Source organism: Amphiprion ocellaris, chromosome 2 (genome assembly GCF_022539595.1).
Source record: "Amphiprion ocellaris isolate individual 3 ecotype Okinawa chromosome 2, ASM2253959v1, whole genome shotgun sequence".
NCBI lineage: Eukaryota > Metazoa > Chordata > Actinopteri > Pomacentridae > Amphiprion > Amphiprion ocellaris.
The window spans coordinates 22,685,907-22,702,047 of record NC_072767.1 but is presented as its reverse complement, the minus strand read 5'-3'; the positions used below and the strand labels follow the sequence as shown (position 1 = coordinate 22,702,047).

General features: G+C 36.2%; 2 long non-coding RNA genes across 3 annotated transcripts in view; one reads left to right on the top strand and one right to left on the bottom strand.

Annotated features, from left to right (window-relative positions):
• The first annotated feature begins 1,769 nt into the window (after positions 1–1,769).
• Positions 1,770–6,262, top strand: LOC129349839 (uncharacterized). Its single transcript, XR_008602991.1, has 3 exons — positions 1,770–1,996; positions 3,863–5,695; positions 6,130–6,262. It is a non-coding gene; the product is annotated as an uncharacterized LOC129349839 (long non-coding RNA).
• The window catches only part of LOC118469178 (uncharacterized), an 18,635-nt gene continuing 8,115 nt past the window's right edge, over positions 5,622–16,141 (bottom strand). Inside the window, exons 4-5 of one of the 2 annotated variants that reach the window (XR_008602990.1) lie at positions 13,097–13,229; positions 5,622–8,853 (exon numbers count right to left, since the gene is read on the bottom strand). This is a non-coding gene — a long non-coding RNA (uncharacterized LOC118469178). Of the gene's footprint in view, positions 8,854–12,897; positions 13,230–16,141 lie in introns of those variants that run through there. The other variant, XR_008602989.1, reaches the window with a different exon arrangement.

Here is a 16,141-nt window from a genome sequence, read left to right as displayed (position 1 = left end):
TAACTTTTACATCTGTGAAGGCACCACCAATGCTGAGCCATGTAGCAAGTTTTGTTAGCCCCCACTAGACACGTATTCCTCCTCCTCTTCATCATCATCATCATCACAACCACACATATCAGAAGCCTCTCAATCTGTGACTCAGGGTAATTGATAAATTAAAAGTGCATTCCAATTCTTGTGTTTTTGTATTAAGTCACTTACAGCTTGTTTTCTGTCTTAGGTAACAAACTATGGCATCGCTGGAACACAACAGTCCTGCAGACAAGGACCCATAATGTTACTGCGGATGCAACAGTGGAGGTCCAAACCTACCTGGGGGAACCAAACATTGGAAGATTGGCAAACTCTCTAGAGTATTAGGAAAGACCATAAAATGTATATCCTAACTTGTATGAATTTGCTGTTGCTTTTCTGAGTACCACAGCTTCATCTGTGTATTGTGAAAGAATATTTTTGAAAGAAGATGAAATCGTTTTTAAAAAAAGAAAACGCCTGAGGTCCAGTACTGTGGAGAAGTTGTTATTTTTGAACAAAAATGAATAAAATGTTATCCCTAGTAGGTACAATCCGTGTATATTTTGGCAGTTGGATTTTCCGTTCTGAAACGGGTATTGACAAACAAAAAACGTGTGGTTATTTGATTTTCGTTTTAAAAAACAAAAACTAAAATTGAAATACAAGGCGTTTTTTATTTTTCATGATGAAAAGGGGATATACGAGATTTTGAAAATGCTTTGATTTTCATTTTATATTTAGGATAACAAAAAAATACTATCAGTAAGAGACAGAAAGAAAAAAAGGTCCGTTTTTTCATTTTCTGAGACCGGAAGTGGTCATCAGCAAGTGTGGAGCCAATGAAAACAAGATTCTCAGAGGGCGGAGCCAGAGATCAGTGATTGGTCAGACCATAGATTTACATAGAAGACAGCCCACTAGCGTATCTAGTCAAGAGGTCGGCACGTCTGGTAGCATGTTTGCATGCTGTTGACCTTGTTTTTGGGATAAAACACGGTAAGAAGATAAATACTTTTAACCAGTAGCGTTGTTTTGTTGTACGTTAAGTCAGCGACTTGTGAAGAGTTGTGATTTGTCGTGTTTGAGCAGTTGGTCCGGACGAGTTAGCGAGCTAAGCGGCTAAGTTAGCTAGCGGGCTAATTAACACAGGTGGCTAACTTACCGCTGAACACCTGTGTTAGTTGCTGCCACAGCTGTCCGTCATTAGAATGAACTTCTCAGCCTGTATTTCTCTGCTGTGTATTTTAGCTTTTAAAAAAGTTATTTTACTTTACGGTTAACTGAAACCCGTTGAGCTGCACTGAAGTTTAACATTCAGCTGGTTTGAATTAAACCGCGCTTAACTTAACATTGCGCAACATTAACTCTCTGAATCTCCATAATTTCATTAAATTCCTTCTCTCTTCCACTGCTCAAGTTCAATCCAGTATATAAAGTGACATTAATGGTGAATAAACTAACAACCAGCCATTGTATTTATTTATTATTACATGTATTTGTAGTAAAACATGAGTTTAAACATCCTACTTTTGGATCTAGAACTGCACAAGCTGTTTATTTTCAGTCACCTGATGAGTTAAACTCCCCTTTTTATGTGAGGTTGAAGCAGAAAGTTGTTGATAATTTGTGATACCTGTTATCTCTGACTGAGGCTTTAGTTTTTGTTGAGCCGATTTAGACGTAGAAACTTTGTTCAGGAAGATTTCTCAGTAGCTCAGAGGACAGGCTGCTTTTTACACAACCTTTTAAGAGAATGTCTGTCAATGCTTTCAGCAGAATTTAGAAACACAACTCTTCCTAAACAGATATTTTGAGGCTGTGAGGTTGAACGTTTGAGAGTATATCAGTGTGTTTGTTTGTGGTCTTTCTGTTTCTAAGTGGAAGCTGAATTAGTGAGGATGACTCCTGCTCCTGTCATCTCTAAGCTCCTCACACATCTTTACCTGCACATGAGGAAAATCACTCCTGTAGAATGCAGGTATGTTTGTCATTATTATAAAAAGATGTTGCCTGGTGACCTGTCAGAAACCCATTATACAGAGTCAGCCAAAATAATGTTTACACACATCAGGAAAAGAAAAACTTGCATAAATATTTCAATACCAAATTTATTCAGACATCACGAGATTAATAAAAGTTATCTTTGGCCTCTACAATTACAAGAGGTGCTCAAAGTGGTGGCCACTGGCTTCCAGACATTTCTGTTGTGTTGTAGACGTCACTTGTTGATGCTCCATTCATGAGGGTAAGCGCCATCTGTTGGGAAAACATCGTACACCAGGACACAGAGTTATCATGATTTGATCAAACTTAGAAAGAGGAATCTATATGTATAGAAGTACTTATACAAATGAAATATTTATAAAAGTTTTTCTTTTCCTGATGTGTGTACATTATTTTGGCTGACTCTGAACTTAATAAGAACAAAACTGTCATTTAATTGTTGCTCTGAAAGCTTCTTTAGTGAAAACCAGCTGGTGTTCTGCTTTGAAACAAACTGCTGTTGAGGTCCGTGTTTTTAGGTTTAACCCCACAGTTTCTGAATGAACTGATAGTTTGTTTTTCCTGATCAATGTGGACGTTATAACTGATGGTAACATTTACTGATCATATAATCAGCATGACAATATAACAGTATAACATTCTGACCACCTGACTAATTCTGAGTTGGTCCCTTTATGCTGCTAAAACTCCTCTGACCCAGTGGTTCATCAGAACCTCTGGGGATGTCCTGTGGATTCTGTGGATCCTGTGGGTTGCAGGGTGGGTCCTACCGAGACCAGACTGATCCTGGACCATCCCACAGATGCTCCATCAGATCTGGATGTGGGGAGTGTGGAACCCAGGTGAACAGCTTAGCTCTGTCGTGTTCCTCAGACCACTCCTGAGCGGTTTTAGTTCTTCCTGCTGAGGGTGGCAGCTGGCATCAAGGACTGCTGTTGCCATGGAGACTAGGGGGTTGTTTGTCCTGCAGTGTTTAGGTGGTGGTACATGTCAAACATCCACATGAACGTCAAGGTTTCCCAGCAGAACGTTGCATTAGAACAAGATGATGAATGTTGTTCTCTTCAGCTGTCAGTGGTCAGAATGTTGTGGCTGATTGGTGGATCTGTCTGCCTTTACTCTGACATCCAGAGTTATACAAAAGTGTAGTATGTGTGCAGTGCAGAAGAGATTTACTTTATTGTATGCAGTTTGTTTTTTTTGTTTGTTTGTTTGTTTTTTTTTAATGGAGCTTTTTTTTTTCTTATCCACCTGAATGAAGACCCAATCTTTCCCTTCAAAGGATAGTTAATTGTTACTACGGCTTCCATAGTGGTCCCATCAGAGAAAATCATATCCATATACAGATTTTTATTAATTCCAGGGCTGGTTCAGTAAAGATTATAATAATAACTACATCAGATAATTCTTGGTTGTAGTTGGAATTTTGCAGACTGAGAGATGGTTGAGAAGGTTTGCAGTTCTTGTTTTAGCAAAATATGTTATAATAGAAGATCTTTATTGTCATTGTACATGAAATTATCTGCAAACCAGCAAAGTGCATCAGTCTGAGGTATCTAAAAATAAATAAGTAAAGAAAAATGCTTCTAAAGCCAATAATAAACAGAATATTTTGAGGGAATATTCTAAAAAGAAAAGCTCCATTCTCACTCCTCTCAGGATAAACTGTCATTAAAATTGACTTTAAATTTAGCTTCAACACGAGATAAAAACATTTACTTCCATTACTGATATTGTCAAGTTTTAATAAAGTTCATGCTACTTTTATAAAATGATGAAAGTGAATAAATTGTATTTCTGTGATCTGTGTTTGATTTCTGTCTTTTCTCCTGTCATCCAGATGTTCAGAGGGAGATGATGCCACATCTGGTCCAGCTGATGGAAGGTCTTGAAGTTCTCTGACTGGCCTCGACTGAAGATGGTCGTCTCACTGTATTTAAGGTTCAGATGCTCAGTAACAAACTCCACCAATGTGCCAACAGGGAAGCTTTAGGTTTATTAAATGTTGCTATGAAGGTATCGCTGTTTTTCTTTGTGAATGCAATGTGTTCCAACTGAAACTTGAATTAGAACTTAGAAGTAAATCCTTCCATCTGAAAGGATCTAGTTGCATTAATAACCTCATAACATTCTAATTTTTATTCCAGTCTTGGTTGGAAATAGAATCTCTGTATTGATTCAGGTAAAAACTGAACTTCACAGCATGTTGGAGCAAAACAACCAGATGAAAACTGTGATGGTGTTGGATTGTCAGACCGTAATGTTGCAGCTCAAAGCAGCTTTTCTATCTCAGTTCATTCTGACATTCAGCTATGAATCAACACAGCAGATGGTGATCCATGCTGTGGAAGTCTCACATCTCCTGATTTAATGGAGCTGCTTTGCACTTTTTACACTGTTTATTCACCAACACTTTATTTAATAAAAGTCCCATCTAGTTTTTATGAGGAATGTGATGTTTTAATTTCTCTGTGAATAACTGCAGTCTAATGCAACAGCTGGAGTTGTAACATCTGTCCTGATATTGATCATGAAGTATTGATCAGAATACTTATGGTTAGCAGTCATCCCTGAAGTTTTATATTAAAATCTTTACTTGTGTTGTGAACTTTGGTAAGAAGCAGAAACTTTTGCGTTGCCATGGATACATGAGTGTTAAATTCTGTCCATGTTTCCATTTTGGGAAATTCAGTCCAGTACCAGAATGTGGAGGAATTTAGTCTCACAATCACAGACAACAAATATTATCTGAAAGTCGGGTTATTGTTGTTTATCAGCACAATACAAAAAGATTAATGTTAGAAATATTCCAGTTAAGACTCTAAAATATTATGATTTATGTAAATTTACCTCAACAATATGAATGTTCAGGTTAAGATTGTGCAGTGATATTTATTATGTAAGTTTAGCTGATTAAAGTTTATGACTCTGCACTAAAATATTATTTAAATTTACATCATTATTATAATATTTAGGGTCAGACCTTACAGTATTGAGATTAAGAAATCAAATATTCTATAAAATATAAATACACTGAATTCATTTGGATATATTTAAGTGAGACTCTACAATATTATTTGACACAAATCTATCTAAATCAAAATTTTAATAATTTTCATGCCAAACATTTACTGGACTGATTTAAATATTAAAATCACTCCTTTCTAATCCTCTGCTGTACGTTCAAACCTGAGGCCTTAAATAGAAACACACAAGTATCTGTTTGAAGGAACTTCTGCAGAGTCCTGGTTCCAGAACATGATGATAGAATTATAGACAAACTTTAACAAAAGCTGCCTGAGAGTTTACAGGTTTTTATGTTGGATTTCTTCAGTAATTTAATGAGCGTTATCAGCAAATATCAAGTGTTCATTTGATGATTTCATTTCCTAAAACATCCAGAATTGGAGCTCATATCTTTGGCAGCTGTAAATTTTCTGCTCTTTCAAAGTTCACAACACAATGAATGAATTCCTAAAACACTCTCAATGCTGGAGAGCGTTTGTGATGCTGAAGCAGTGATCAGTTTTTCTGTTTCTTCTCTGGAGATGCACAATGAGGGACGTCTGCAGAGACTGAGAAAGAGTCTCACCACATCCTGACATGAGGAAAAAGACTTTATTGAAGACTACAATGAGAAAAACTATCAGACAGCAGACGGCATGCATTCAAAGTGAGCTCTGAACATTTGATCTGGAACAGGAATTCAATCACGGCAGCATGAGTTTCATTTTAGTCTGTAGCTGCTGAATTCATGGATGAATCATCTGGCACTAGAGAAGAAGACCATTAAACATCCACGTCAGCTGATGGAGGTCCAAGAGTCTCACCAAACAACCAACCTACAGAGTGAAGACCTCAAATCTGATTGGACAGCCTCCTATTCAGCCACGTGTGAACAAATGCCTCTAAGCTGATTTTTCTAAAATAAATCTAGTTTGAGTCCTAATCTATGCCTGTGTGTTTGCTTCTTTAAACTGCTGTTAACAGTTTAGGCTGTTAGATTGTTCCAGATAATACAAGTACAAGATTCTTCAGAGCCGTTCTACCAGGATCCTGACAGGAAGAACTCCAACAGCTACTGAATGTTCCTGTGGTCCCCTCAAGGCTACAGGAGGAGTCCTACGAGGACGAGCCGGTCCACCTGATGGCGGCCAGTCGCTGCGGTTCAAAGCCAACACCGACTACGTGGACTTCTACTGGACCACACGGAGGCCTTCAAACCGGACCAACAAGTTCAACGACTCCCCGACTCGTGGGTCTGAGGACGCCGCCGAGCCTCGGTCCAGCCGGCCTCCTGTCTGTGGATGTTTGAGTGCTGAGAGGTTTGTGGATGCATGTGAACGTGTCTGTGTTGAAACAGCAGCTTTTGACTCAGTAACGCCAGGAAAAACCAAGAGCTCCTTTATTTGTGACTTCCACTAAAAAAAAAAATGATGAAAATAAGTTTGCCAGGGTTCTGACTGATAACAGATTATTAAATAATAAAAATAATCGTTTAAATATTCCTTTAAACAATCCTGTTAGGTCTACATTTCCTTTACACTGACTTCTTGGTATATGTCCAAGTATTTTGGGTGGAATATACCATTAAGCCCGATGTTCAAGGGTTCTTCTGGGAATATACCATTAAACCAACCTTTTAGGTAAATGTTCCAGGATGTTGGGTAGAATATACCATCAGATCAACCTTTTAGGTCTACACTGGAAGATTTTAGAGTAGAATATTACTCCAAACCATCCTTTAGGTCTACATTTAAGGTGGAATACTCCTTTACACCAAGATTTTTTGGTCTACATTGAAAGATTTTAGGTGAAATATTCCTTTGAACGAAATTTTTAAGTTTATGTTCAAGGATGTTGGGTGGAATATACCATCAGACCAACCTCCAAGGTCTACAGTAGTGAATTTTAGGTGGAATATACCATTAAACTCACCTTTTAGGTCTACATTGGAGGATTTTAGGTGGAATTTTCTTCCAAACCGTCTTTTAGTCTACATTTAAGGATGTTTAGGATGGTATATTCTTCCGAACCAACTTCTCAGGTCTACATTTCAGGTGGAATATTTCTCCATACTAACTTTTTTGGTCTACACTGAAGGATTTTTTCTAAACCACCCTTTCAGGTCTATATTTAAGGTTTTAGGTGGAATATTCCTTTTAACCAGCCCCTCAGGTCTCTTTGAGGATTTTGGATGGAATACTCGGTTAAACCAACATTTTAGGTGCATGTCCAAGGATTTTTGGTGGAATGTTCCTTTAAGGTGGATGTTTGAGGACCTTGTAGGTGGAATACTTCCTGAAACCAACCTTTTAGGTCAACATTCAAAGATTTAAGGTGGAATATTCCTTTAAACCAACCTAAATTTCATGTTTTGATCATTATCAAGTGAGAAACCTCAATCCAGACTCCTCATAATGATGTTTGAGATTTATGCTGCTGTTATTTGTTTAGTCCAGACTAAATGACAGAAATCCATAACTGTAATTTTATTTCAGGACTCAGTTATTAAATGTCAAAACAATCCATGTGACTCTAAAAACTCAACAGCTGTACAAACTCTAAGATTAAACTCTCCACAAGGATCCAAAATAAGTTGGACTTCTACATGAGAGCTTTAATTATTCTTCATCTACTTCCTGAAAAGTTTGATCAATAAAAAAGACAAAAACTAATATTTTCAGCTGAACTAAAGACAGACTTTGTGATTTTTCTGCTCACATGTTGTGTTGTTGTAAACTTACTCTTTCAAATAAATAGCTGCCTAACCCCCTGGAAACCAGCGTTTGTCCTGTTTTTGTGTTGCTCCTCGGCGACCCTAGACAGCCGGGTCCTAATGTTTTTTGAGCAACACATCATACTATGACGTTTTTACAATGATGGTTCTACTATGAAACCAGTTTGACATGTTCAGGTGTTCTTTGTGTGAAAACTCAGAGATTTCAGGTATCAGAAGTTGGTTTTCAACTTTCTTTGTTAACTTTCTGCCTCAACTTTAAACTAAATTTCCTTCACTAACCCAGCCCTCTGGACTTCCAGTAAGCTGTGTTCCTATTGGCTGTCCAGGTGGCTGCTTGGTGTTATCAGGAACACCTGAGCAGCTCAGTGTCTTCCTGCTTTGTTTTTCTGCAGTCAGACATTTCCTCTGCTTCTCTGCACCATTGAACCGGGTTTAGCTCCATTGCTTTAGTTTGTTCTTTAGGCGTTGGCTTGCAGCTTCCAGCAGTAAAATTGTCTTTAATGTGTTTCTTGGTGTGTTTTAGGACTTTGTACTGGATAGTTGTCTTGGTAAAGGTGGTTCTTTAGCCACAGTTAGCACATGGTGCTAATGTGTGCAGTGATTAGTGGATTTGGTACAGCTGAGTTGTGTCATTATCTTGCCTGTAGTGAGTCTTTAGAAGTTTTTGGTCAGACACATTCTGTATTCTTGTTTGTGAACCAACGTTGGTTGTCCAGAAGGTAAGAGTTCCTGTACTGATTCTCTGTTCTCAGAGGTTCTCTGGTAGGCTGCAGGAGACTTTAGCGTTTGGGTTGTGCTAGTTTGGTTTTTGTATGGTTTCATTTGGACGACTATCTTGAGGCCCCTCCATGTGGTTTAGTGAGGTTTTCTGGAACAGTTCTACAAAGCAACCTGCAGCAGAAGAGCCTTTGAGAGTTTTTAGGAAGTTCTGGAGACCAGACTTTAGAGCAGCAGAAACATTTGTCAGCAGTTTGAGCAGGAGAAGGTGAGCTTCAGAGTAGAAATGAGACGGAAACCTTCTTGATCCGTGTGGTGAGGTCCTGTACCAAGAGTTTGAGCAGGTTGTGAAGAGTCTGTTGTTCTTTGGTCTGAAAGCACAAGAAGAGTCGACTCATTAAAGGAGAAAACAGGAGATATTGTTGGTTCTTCTGTCACTCTGCAATTTCCAGTTTCCTTCGACATATCAAGTTTATATTTTAAATGATTTGCCACGTGAGCCCAAGAAGACTTCAATAAACTCCCTCCATCCCCTGGACACGTTTTATTACGATGTTAAATCTTTTTTGAAAAAATGTTTTTGAGTTTTAATCATAGTTTTAGCATAGTTTTTTCTCTTTGCTTGTTTAGTTTTGTCATCTGTGTGAAAGGTGCTAAACAAATAAAGCTGATGTGATAAACTGAATAATTGACCAACTCATGATTGTGACAACAGAAGTATTTTCATTGTGATTTAAGGGTTTGTTTCATTTCTAAGGTTGGGGTAAAAATCTTGACAGAAAAAAAGATTAAAGAAATAAACTACATTTTAAAAAAGCAATTAAATCAAAGGAAAAAAACATTTAATACAACAAAACTTTCAAAAAGAAAATTAAACATTAAATGCAATTAAATTATATTAAACAGACAAAATATTTAATTAAACAATTAAACAGAAGATACAAAACATATAATTATGAAATTAAGAAAATTTCTTTAAACAAAAATATGAAACATTAAAGATGAAATATTTTAGATAATTAAACATTTCAAAATACAATTAAACAAGAAGAATACTAAACATTTTTAAAAATTCAAAACATTTACATTATTAAACCTTTAAAAAGACAAAACATTTAATTAAAAAATTTAATGTTTAATTAGAAAATTAAATCTTAAACAAAATTTTAATTGGAATAAAACAGAAAATACAATGAAGCATTTAAAAAGAAAATTAGGCATTAAAAGGTGGTAAAACATTTAAAAAGAAAAACCTTAAAGATTTAATCGAAAAATTAAACATTGGGAAAGAAAAGAAAATTTTTCAAACAAGCCGATAAGACATTTGAAAAAACAATTAAACATTAAAAAGACAAAACATTTGGAAATCAAATCAGACATTAGAAAAGAATAAAAGGTGAGAAAAGAACAAAACTAAACATTTAAGACGAATCAAACTAAAGACAACATTTGAAAGGACACCAGTTAAACTTTAGGAGATCAAATTAAACATAAGAGACAATAAACAATCAAAAAGAGCAAAAACAGATAAAGGTCTTAAAGAGTTTTCTAGTCTGAAATGAAAACATCAAGTTGTTTCTTCAAACATTTCCTCTTTCTATGTTCTTGGTTTGATTGTGATTTACCAAGAACTCATTTAAGAAAACTGCTTTCTGGATAAAGTCTACTAGTTGTTGAAGGCATTGATCTAACTAATGCTACCTTCTGATCTCCACAAACTTTACTGTTCAGTGAAGAGAATCAAAGTTTGTTCAGGATTTCTAAAAACCCACAGGTGAAGGTCTGAGAAGAACTCAGATGGATGGTCTAAATGTGAAATCAAGACTCATGGTCATAAGTTTTAAGGCTTCTGTTAACCATAAAGTTCAAACTAATAGAGAAGTACTGAGAATCTTTTAAAACTTCAGCCCTCAGACTGTCTGAAGGTTCAAACTAACAGAGAACTACTCAGGAACTTAGAAGATATCAGTCCTTGGACTGTGTGAGAGTTCAATCCAACAGAGAACTACTGTGGGACTTAGAAAATTTCAGCCCTCAGACTGTGTGAAAGCTCAGGTCCTGAGGACTCGGGAGGTGTGGAGGCTTGGAAAGTCTTGGAACTGAAGGTTCAACCCTCCAGCACAAAGGCTGAAGTCCAACCTCCTGAGAAAAACGGTCGAGCCGAGACTCAAGTTAAAAAAAAAACTCGAAAACGACAAAAAATAGATGATAAATGCGCAAAAAAATGAAGAATTAGTATCTGAGCGAGTAGCTCAGGGGGATAAGAAGAGGACTACCAAGCGGAAGGTCGCAGGTTCAAGACCCACCACTGGCCTTTTTCTTTGTTTGTCTTTGTCAGGATTTTGAGAAAATTTAAGAAGGATCTGGTCTTGAACCAGCGACCTGCAGCTCCACAGGCAAATCCTTAACTCACTGAGCTACAGATCAGATACAAAGAAATAATTTCGTCGTCCCTTTGGCATCGTAGTTCCTCAAGTGACCACATGGGCGGAGCTGAGGTGGAGTCTGGGTGGAGTCAGGGCGGAGAGTGGGCGGGGAGGTGGGTGGTGGCCTCCCCCCTCTACCTCTCCGCCTCCCCCGACCACCCACCACACCTTCCCCCGCCCCACGAGTTCTTCGAGTCTCCACGGGTTTTCCCCAGTTTCTGGAGTTTCCAACAGGTCCGAGGCACAACAACTTGACATGAAGAGGTGTTGAAGTCAGCCAGGATGGACTGACTTTTTACAGCCACTGGAAGGAAGACCACTAGAAGAGCAGGTCTTTAACCACCATCCAGAAAATCCATGGAGTTGGTCAACTTTTATCAACCTCCATCCAGATGCTCAACTTCATATCTTTGAGATTTTCAGCACCACAAACCTTTAGTATCACACTTTATTATCATTCATTAGGACTTTAATGGAATCCACCAGCAGATTTAGTTTTTGTTGACAAACTTTATTCTTGCTGTCGTGGGACTGCAGTATTTAAAACTGTTCCTTCTATTTGACCTCATGTTTATTAGTTTTAGTGGAGAAAGTTATTTTAATTGTCGATTAGTCTCTTAAAAAACAAATAATAAATTGGATTAGTCAAGAGGTTAAAATTTCTTACTTTGTCATATTTTAAATGACAAAAAAATATAAAAATAAAGCGTCTTGAGACAATTTGACCTGTAATTGGCGTTATATAAATAAAATTGAATTTAAATTGTATGTATCTTGTAATGTTGGACTAATTCAGCCATAAAAATAAATATATATAAACAAATATACTCAGTTGACTGTCATAAAAAACAATAAGATTTACATTCATGATGCAGGAATCAGACAGTTTTTCACTTTTTATCTAAGTTTAGTCAGAAAGATAGTTGATAATGTGTGAATTGTTGCAGCTTGTGAGCTGTAGAAGGTTTTAATCTTTGGGGCCGAGTGTCAAAAAACATTTAGAAACCAACATCAACAAAACACAAAGATTTGAACATCATTTGCATGACAATGTCTAATTAAAGGACATTTATTTCCAACGTAAATGTGTGATATTCATCCTCTGGAGCTTTCTCTTCACATCGTCTTCCACCTGGACTGGTTTGGTCGGGAGCATGTGCAACAAACATTTGAAAAACTGCACTTTAACATCAATGAATGACACTGAAGTTTAATCTCTACATAAATGAGACTGAGTCTGGATGTGCTGCTCTGTCATTAACTCCTAAGTTTAGGGAAAGTTCAAACAAAAGAGGACAGTTCAGTTAAGACTTGAGAATGAGCTTATTTTGAACAGACATCTCAGATTTTCTGAGCTTCAGCACCTATAGCAAGATATTTTAACAACAAGCAACTCAAGAGATCCAGAAGTTGGAGAGAGTTAGCTTTAGCTGAGCCAAAGAACATGTGGGACGCTAACCTAGCAAACATTTCAGACTTTTCTCTGTGAATTCTGAGAAATAATTTCCTATTTAATGACAGCTACACATCTTAACTCAGTCTCATTAAACAGACTCTAATTCAGTGTCATCCATCCATATTAAAGAGCAGTTACCCAAAATGTTTGTTGCATGAGCTCCAACAAAACCTGTCCAGGTAGAAGGCCACTTTGACAAACAGGAAGTGGATGATTCCAAGCAGATTTATAGAAGGGGGAACCGGACTGTACTAAGTGTGGTCGAGTATAGAGGGGTGTTTTGTGGGTTTTTAAGGCTGATAATGATTATTAGTGAGACATTTGGAGTAGATATTCATTTGCAGTAAATGAAAGTATTTAAAATCTTGGAGTTAAACTTAGAAGAACACAAACTCTAACAGAAAACTTTGCTGATACGTTGTTTTGTTTACAGATGTTAAGTTAAAGGAGTTTTATTCGTGACGTATAACCAATCAAATCACTCCAGAAGACAGAGCAACCACAGGTAGATAAAGGTTCAGAGCCAAAGTAGCACCATTTTTAAATGTATTTATTACCGTAAATCAGTAAAAAATAAAATACTGATAATCAGTAAATCAGTCAGCAAACAATTACTACAATTCTACAATGTATGTGTCTTTCCTTTGACTTGTTATTTGTACAATATACGATGTATATGATGGCGTTTTTTCAAACCAAAGGCTATACTATGATGTTTTCTCAGAGACATACGATGCTACTCTGTTTGTTCTGGTCCTGGGCTGCTGCACTCCTCCTCTGTTGTTTTCTGGATTGTACTCAGCTGCATGCCTTCGTCCACCAGGCCTCCGTTGACTCGTCCCACCTGCCGTCTCTGGAGCTGAAGCTGGATTGGAACAGACCAAAGTACAGTCCAATCACGTTTTGTGGACTAAAGGCTACACTATGACGTTTTTTGAGCGACATGCTAAACAATGACATTTTTGGAGCCACATGCTATACTGTACATTATAGAAAAAAAATGCGATTTTTCAACATGTAAAAATGTACCATATGATGAAATAATGTAAAGGAGGGAGTGAAAAACACTCCAGAAAGGTTTTCTTTGAAAAAAAAATCATCATGAATTTTGGCGCAAAAAAAACGCCTTACTATACTATGTCGAAAAAAAATGCGATTTTTCAAACATGTTGTAAAAACGTGCCATATGATGAAATAATGTAAAGGAGGGCATGAAAAACACTCCAGAAAGGTTTTCTTTGAAAAAAAAATCATCATGAATTTTGGCGCAAAAAAAACGCCTTACTATACTATGTCGAAAAAAAATGCGATTTTTCAAACATGTTGTAAAAACGTGCCATATGATGAAATAATGTAAAGGAGGGCGTGAAAAACACTCCAGAAAGGTTTTCTTTGAAAAAAAAATCATCATGAATTTTGGCGCAAAAAAAAACGCCTTACTATACTATGTCGAAAAAAAATGCGATTTTTCAAACATGTTGTAAAAACGTGCCATATGATGAAATAATGTAAAGGAGGGCGTGAAAAACACTCCAGAAAGGTTTTCTTTGAAAAAAAAATCCTCATGAATTTTGGCGCAAAAAAAACGCCTTACTATACTATGTCGAAAAAAAATGCGATTTTTCAAACATGTTGTAAAAACGTGCCATATGATGAAATAATGTAAAGGAGGGCGTGAAAAACACTCCAGAAAGGTTTTCTTTGAAAAAAAAATCATCATGAATTTTGGCGCAAAAAAAAACGCCTTACTATACTATGTCGAAAAAAAATGCGATTTTTCAAACATGTTGTAAAAACGTGCCATATGATGAAATAATGTAAAGGAGGGCGTGAAAAACACTCCAGAAAGGTTTTCTTTGAAAAAAAAAATCATCATGAATTTTGGCGCAAAAAAAACGCCTTACTATACTATGTCGAAAAAAAATGCGATTTTTCAAACATGTTGTAAAAACGTGCCATATGATGAAATAATGTAAAGGAGGGCGTGAAAAACACTCCAGAAAGGTTTTCTTTGAAAAAAAAATCATCATGAATTTTGGCGCAAAAAAAACGCCTTACTATACTATGTCGAAAAAAAATGCGATTTTTCAAACATGTTGTAAAAACGTGCCATATGATGAAATAATGTAAAGGAGGGCGTGAAAAACACTCCAGAAAGGTTTTCTTTGAAAAAAAAATCATCATGAATTTTGGCGCAAAAAAAACGCCTTACTATACTATGTCGAAAAAAAATGCGATTTTTCAAACATGTTGTAAAAACGTGCCATATGATGAAATAATGTAAAGGAGGGCGTGAAAAACACTCCAGAAAGGTTTTCTTTGAAAAAAAAATCATCATGAATTTTGGCGCAAAAAAAACGCCTTACTATACTATGTCGAAAAAAAATGCGATTTTTCAAACATGTTGTAAAAACGTGCCATATGATGAAATAATGTAAAGGAGGGCGTGAAAAACACTCCAGAAAGGTTTTCTTTGAAAAAAAAATCATCATGAATTTTGGCGCAAAAAAAACGCCTTACTATACTATGTCGAAAAAAAATGCGATTTTTCAAACATGTTGTAAAAACGTGCCATATGATGAAATAATGTAAAGGAGGGCGTGAAAAACACTCCAGAAAGGTTTTCTTTGAAAAAAAAATCATCATGAATTTTGGCGCAAAAAAAACGCCTTACTATACTATGTCGAAAAAAAATGCGATTTTTCAAACATGTTGTAAAAACGTGCCATATGATGAAATAATGTAAAGGAGGGCGTGAAAAACACTCCAGAAAGGTTTTCTTTGAAAAAAAAAATCATCATGAATTTTGGCGCAAAAAAAACGCCTTACTATACTATGTCGAAAAAAAATGCGATTTTTCAAACATGTTGTAAAAACGTGCCATATGATGAAATAATGTAAAGGAGGGCGTGAGAAACACTCCAGAAAGGTTTTCTTTGAAAAAAAAATCATCATGAATTTTGGCGCAAAAAAAACGCCTTACTATACTATGTCGAAAAAAAATGCGATTTTTCAAACATGTTGTAAAAACGTGCCATATGATGAAATAATGTAAAGGAGGGCGTGAAAAACACTCCAGAAAGGTTTTCTTTGAAAAAAAAATCATCATGAATTTTGGCGCAAAAAAAACGCCTTACTATACTATGTCGAAAAAAAATGCGATTTTTCAAACATGTTGTAAAAACGTGCCATATGATGAAATAATGTAAAGGCAGGGCTGTGAAAAACACTCCAGAAAGGTTTTCTTTGAAAAAAAAATCATCATGAATTTTGGCGCAAAAAAAACGCCTTACTATACTATGTCGAAAAAAAATGCGATTTTTCAAACATGTTGTAAAAACGTGCCATATGATGAAATAATGTAAAGGAGGGCTGTGAAAAACACTCCAGAAAGGTTTTCTTTGAAAAAAAAATCCTCATGAATTTTGGCGCAAAAAAAACGCCTTACTATACTATGTCGAAAAAAAATGCGATTTTTCAAACATGTTGTAAAAACGTGCCATATGATGAAATAATGTAAAGGAGGGCGTGAAAAACACTCCAGAAAGGTTTTCTTTGAAAAAAAAATCATCATGAATTTTGGCGCAAAAAAAAACGCCTTACTATACTATGTCGAAAAAAAATGCGATTTTTCAAACATGTTGTAAAAACGTGCCATATGATGAAATAATGTAAAGGAGGGCGTGAAAAACACTCCAGAAAGGTTTTCTTTGAAAAAAAAATCATCATGAATTTTGGCGCAAAAAAAACGCCTTACTATACTATGTCGAAAAAAAA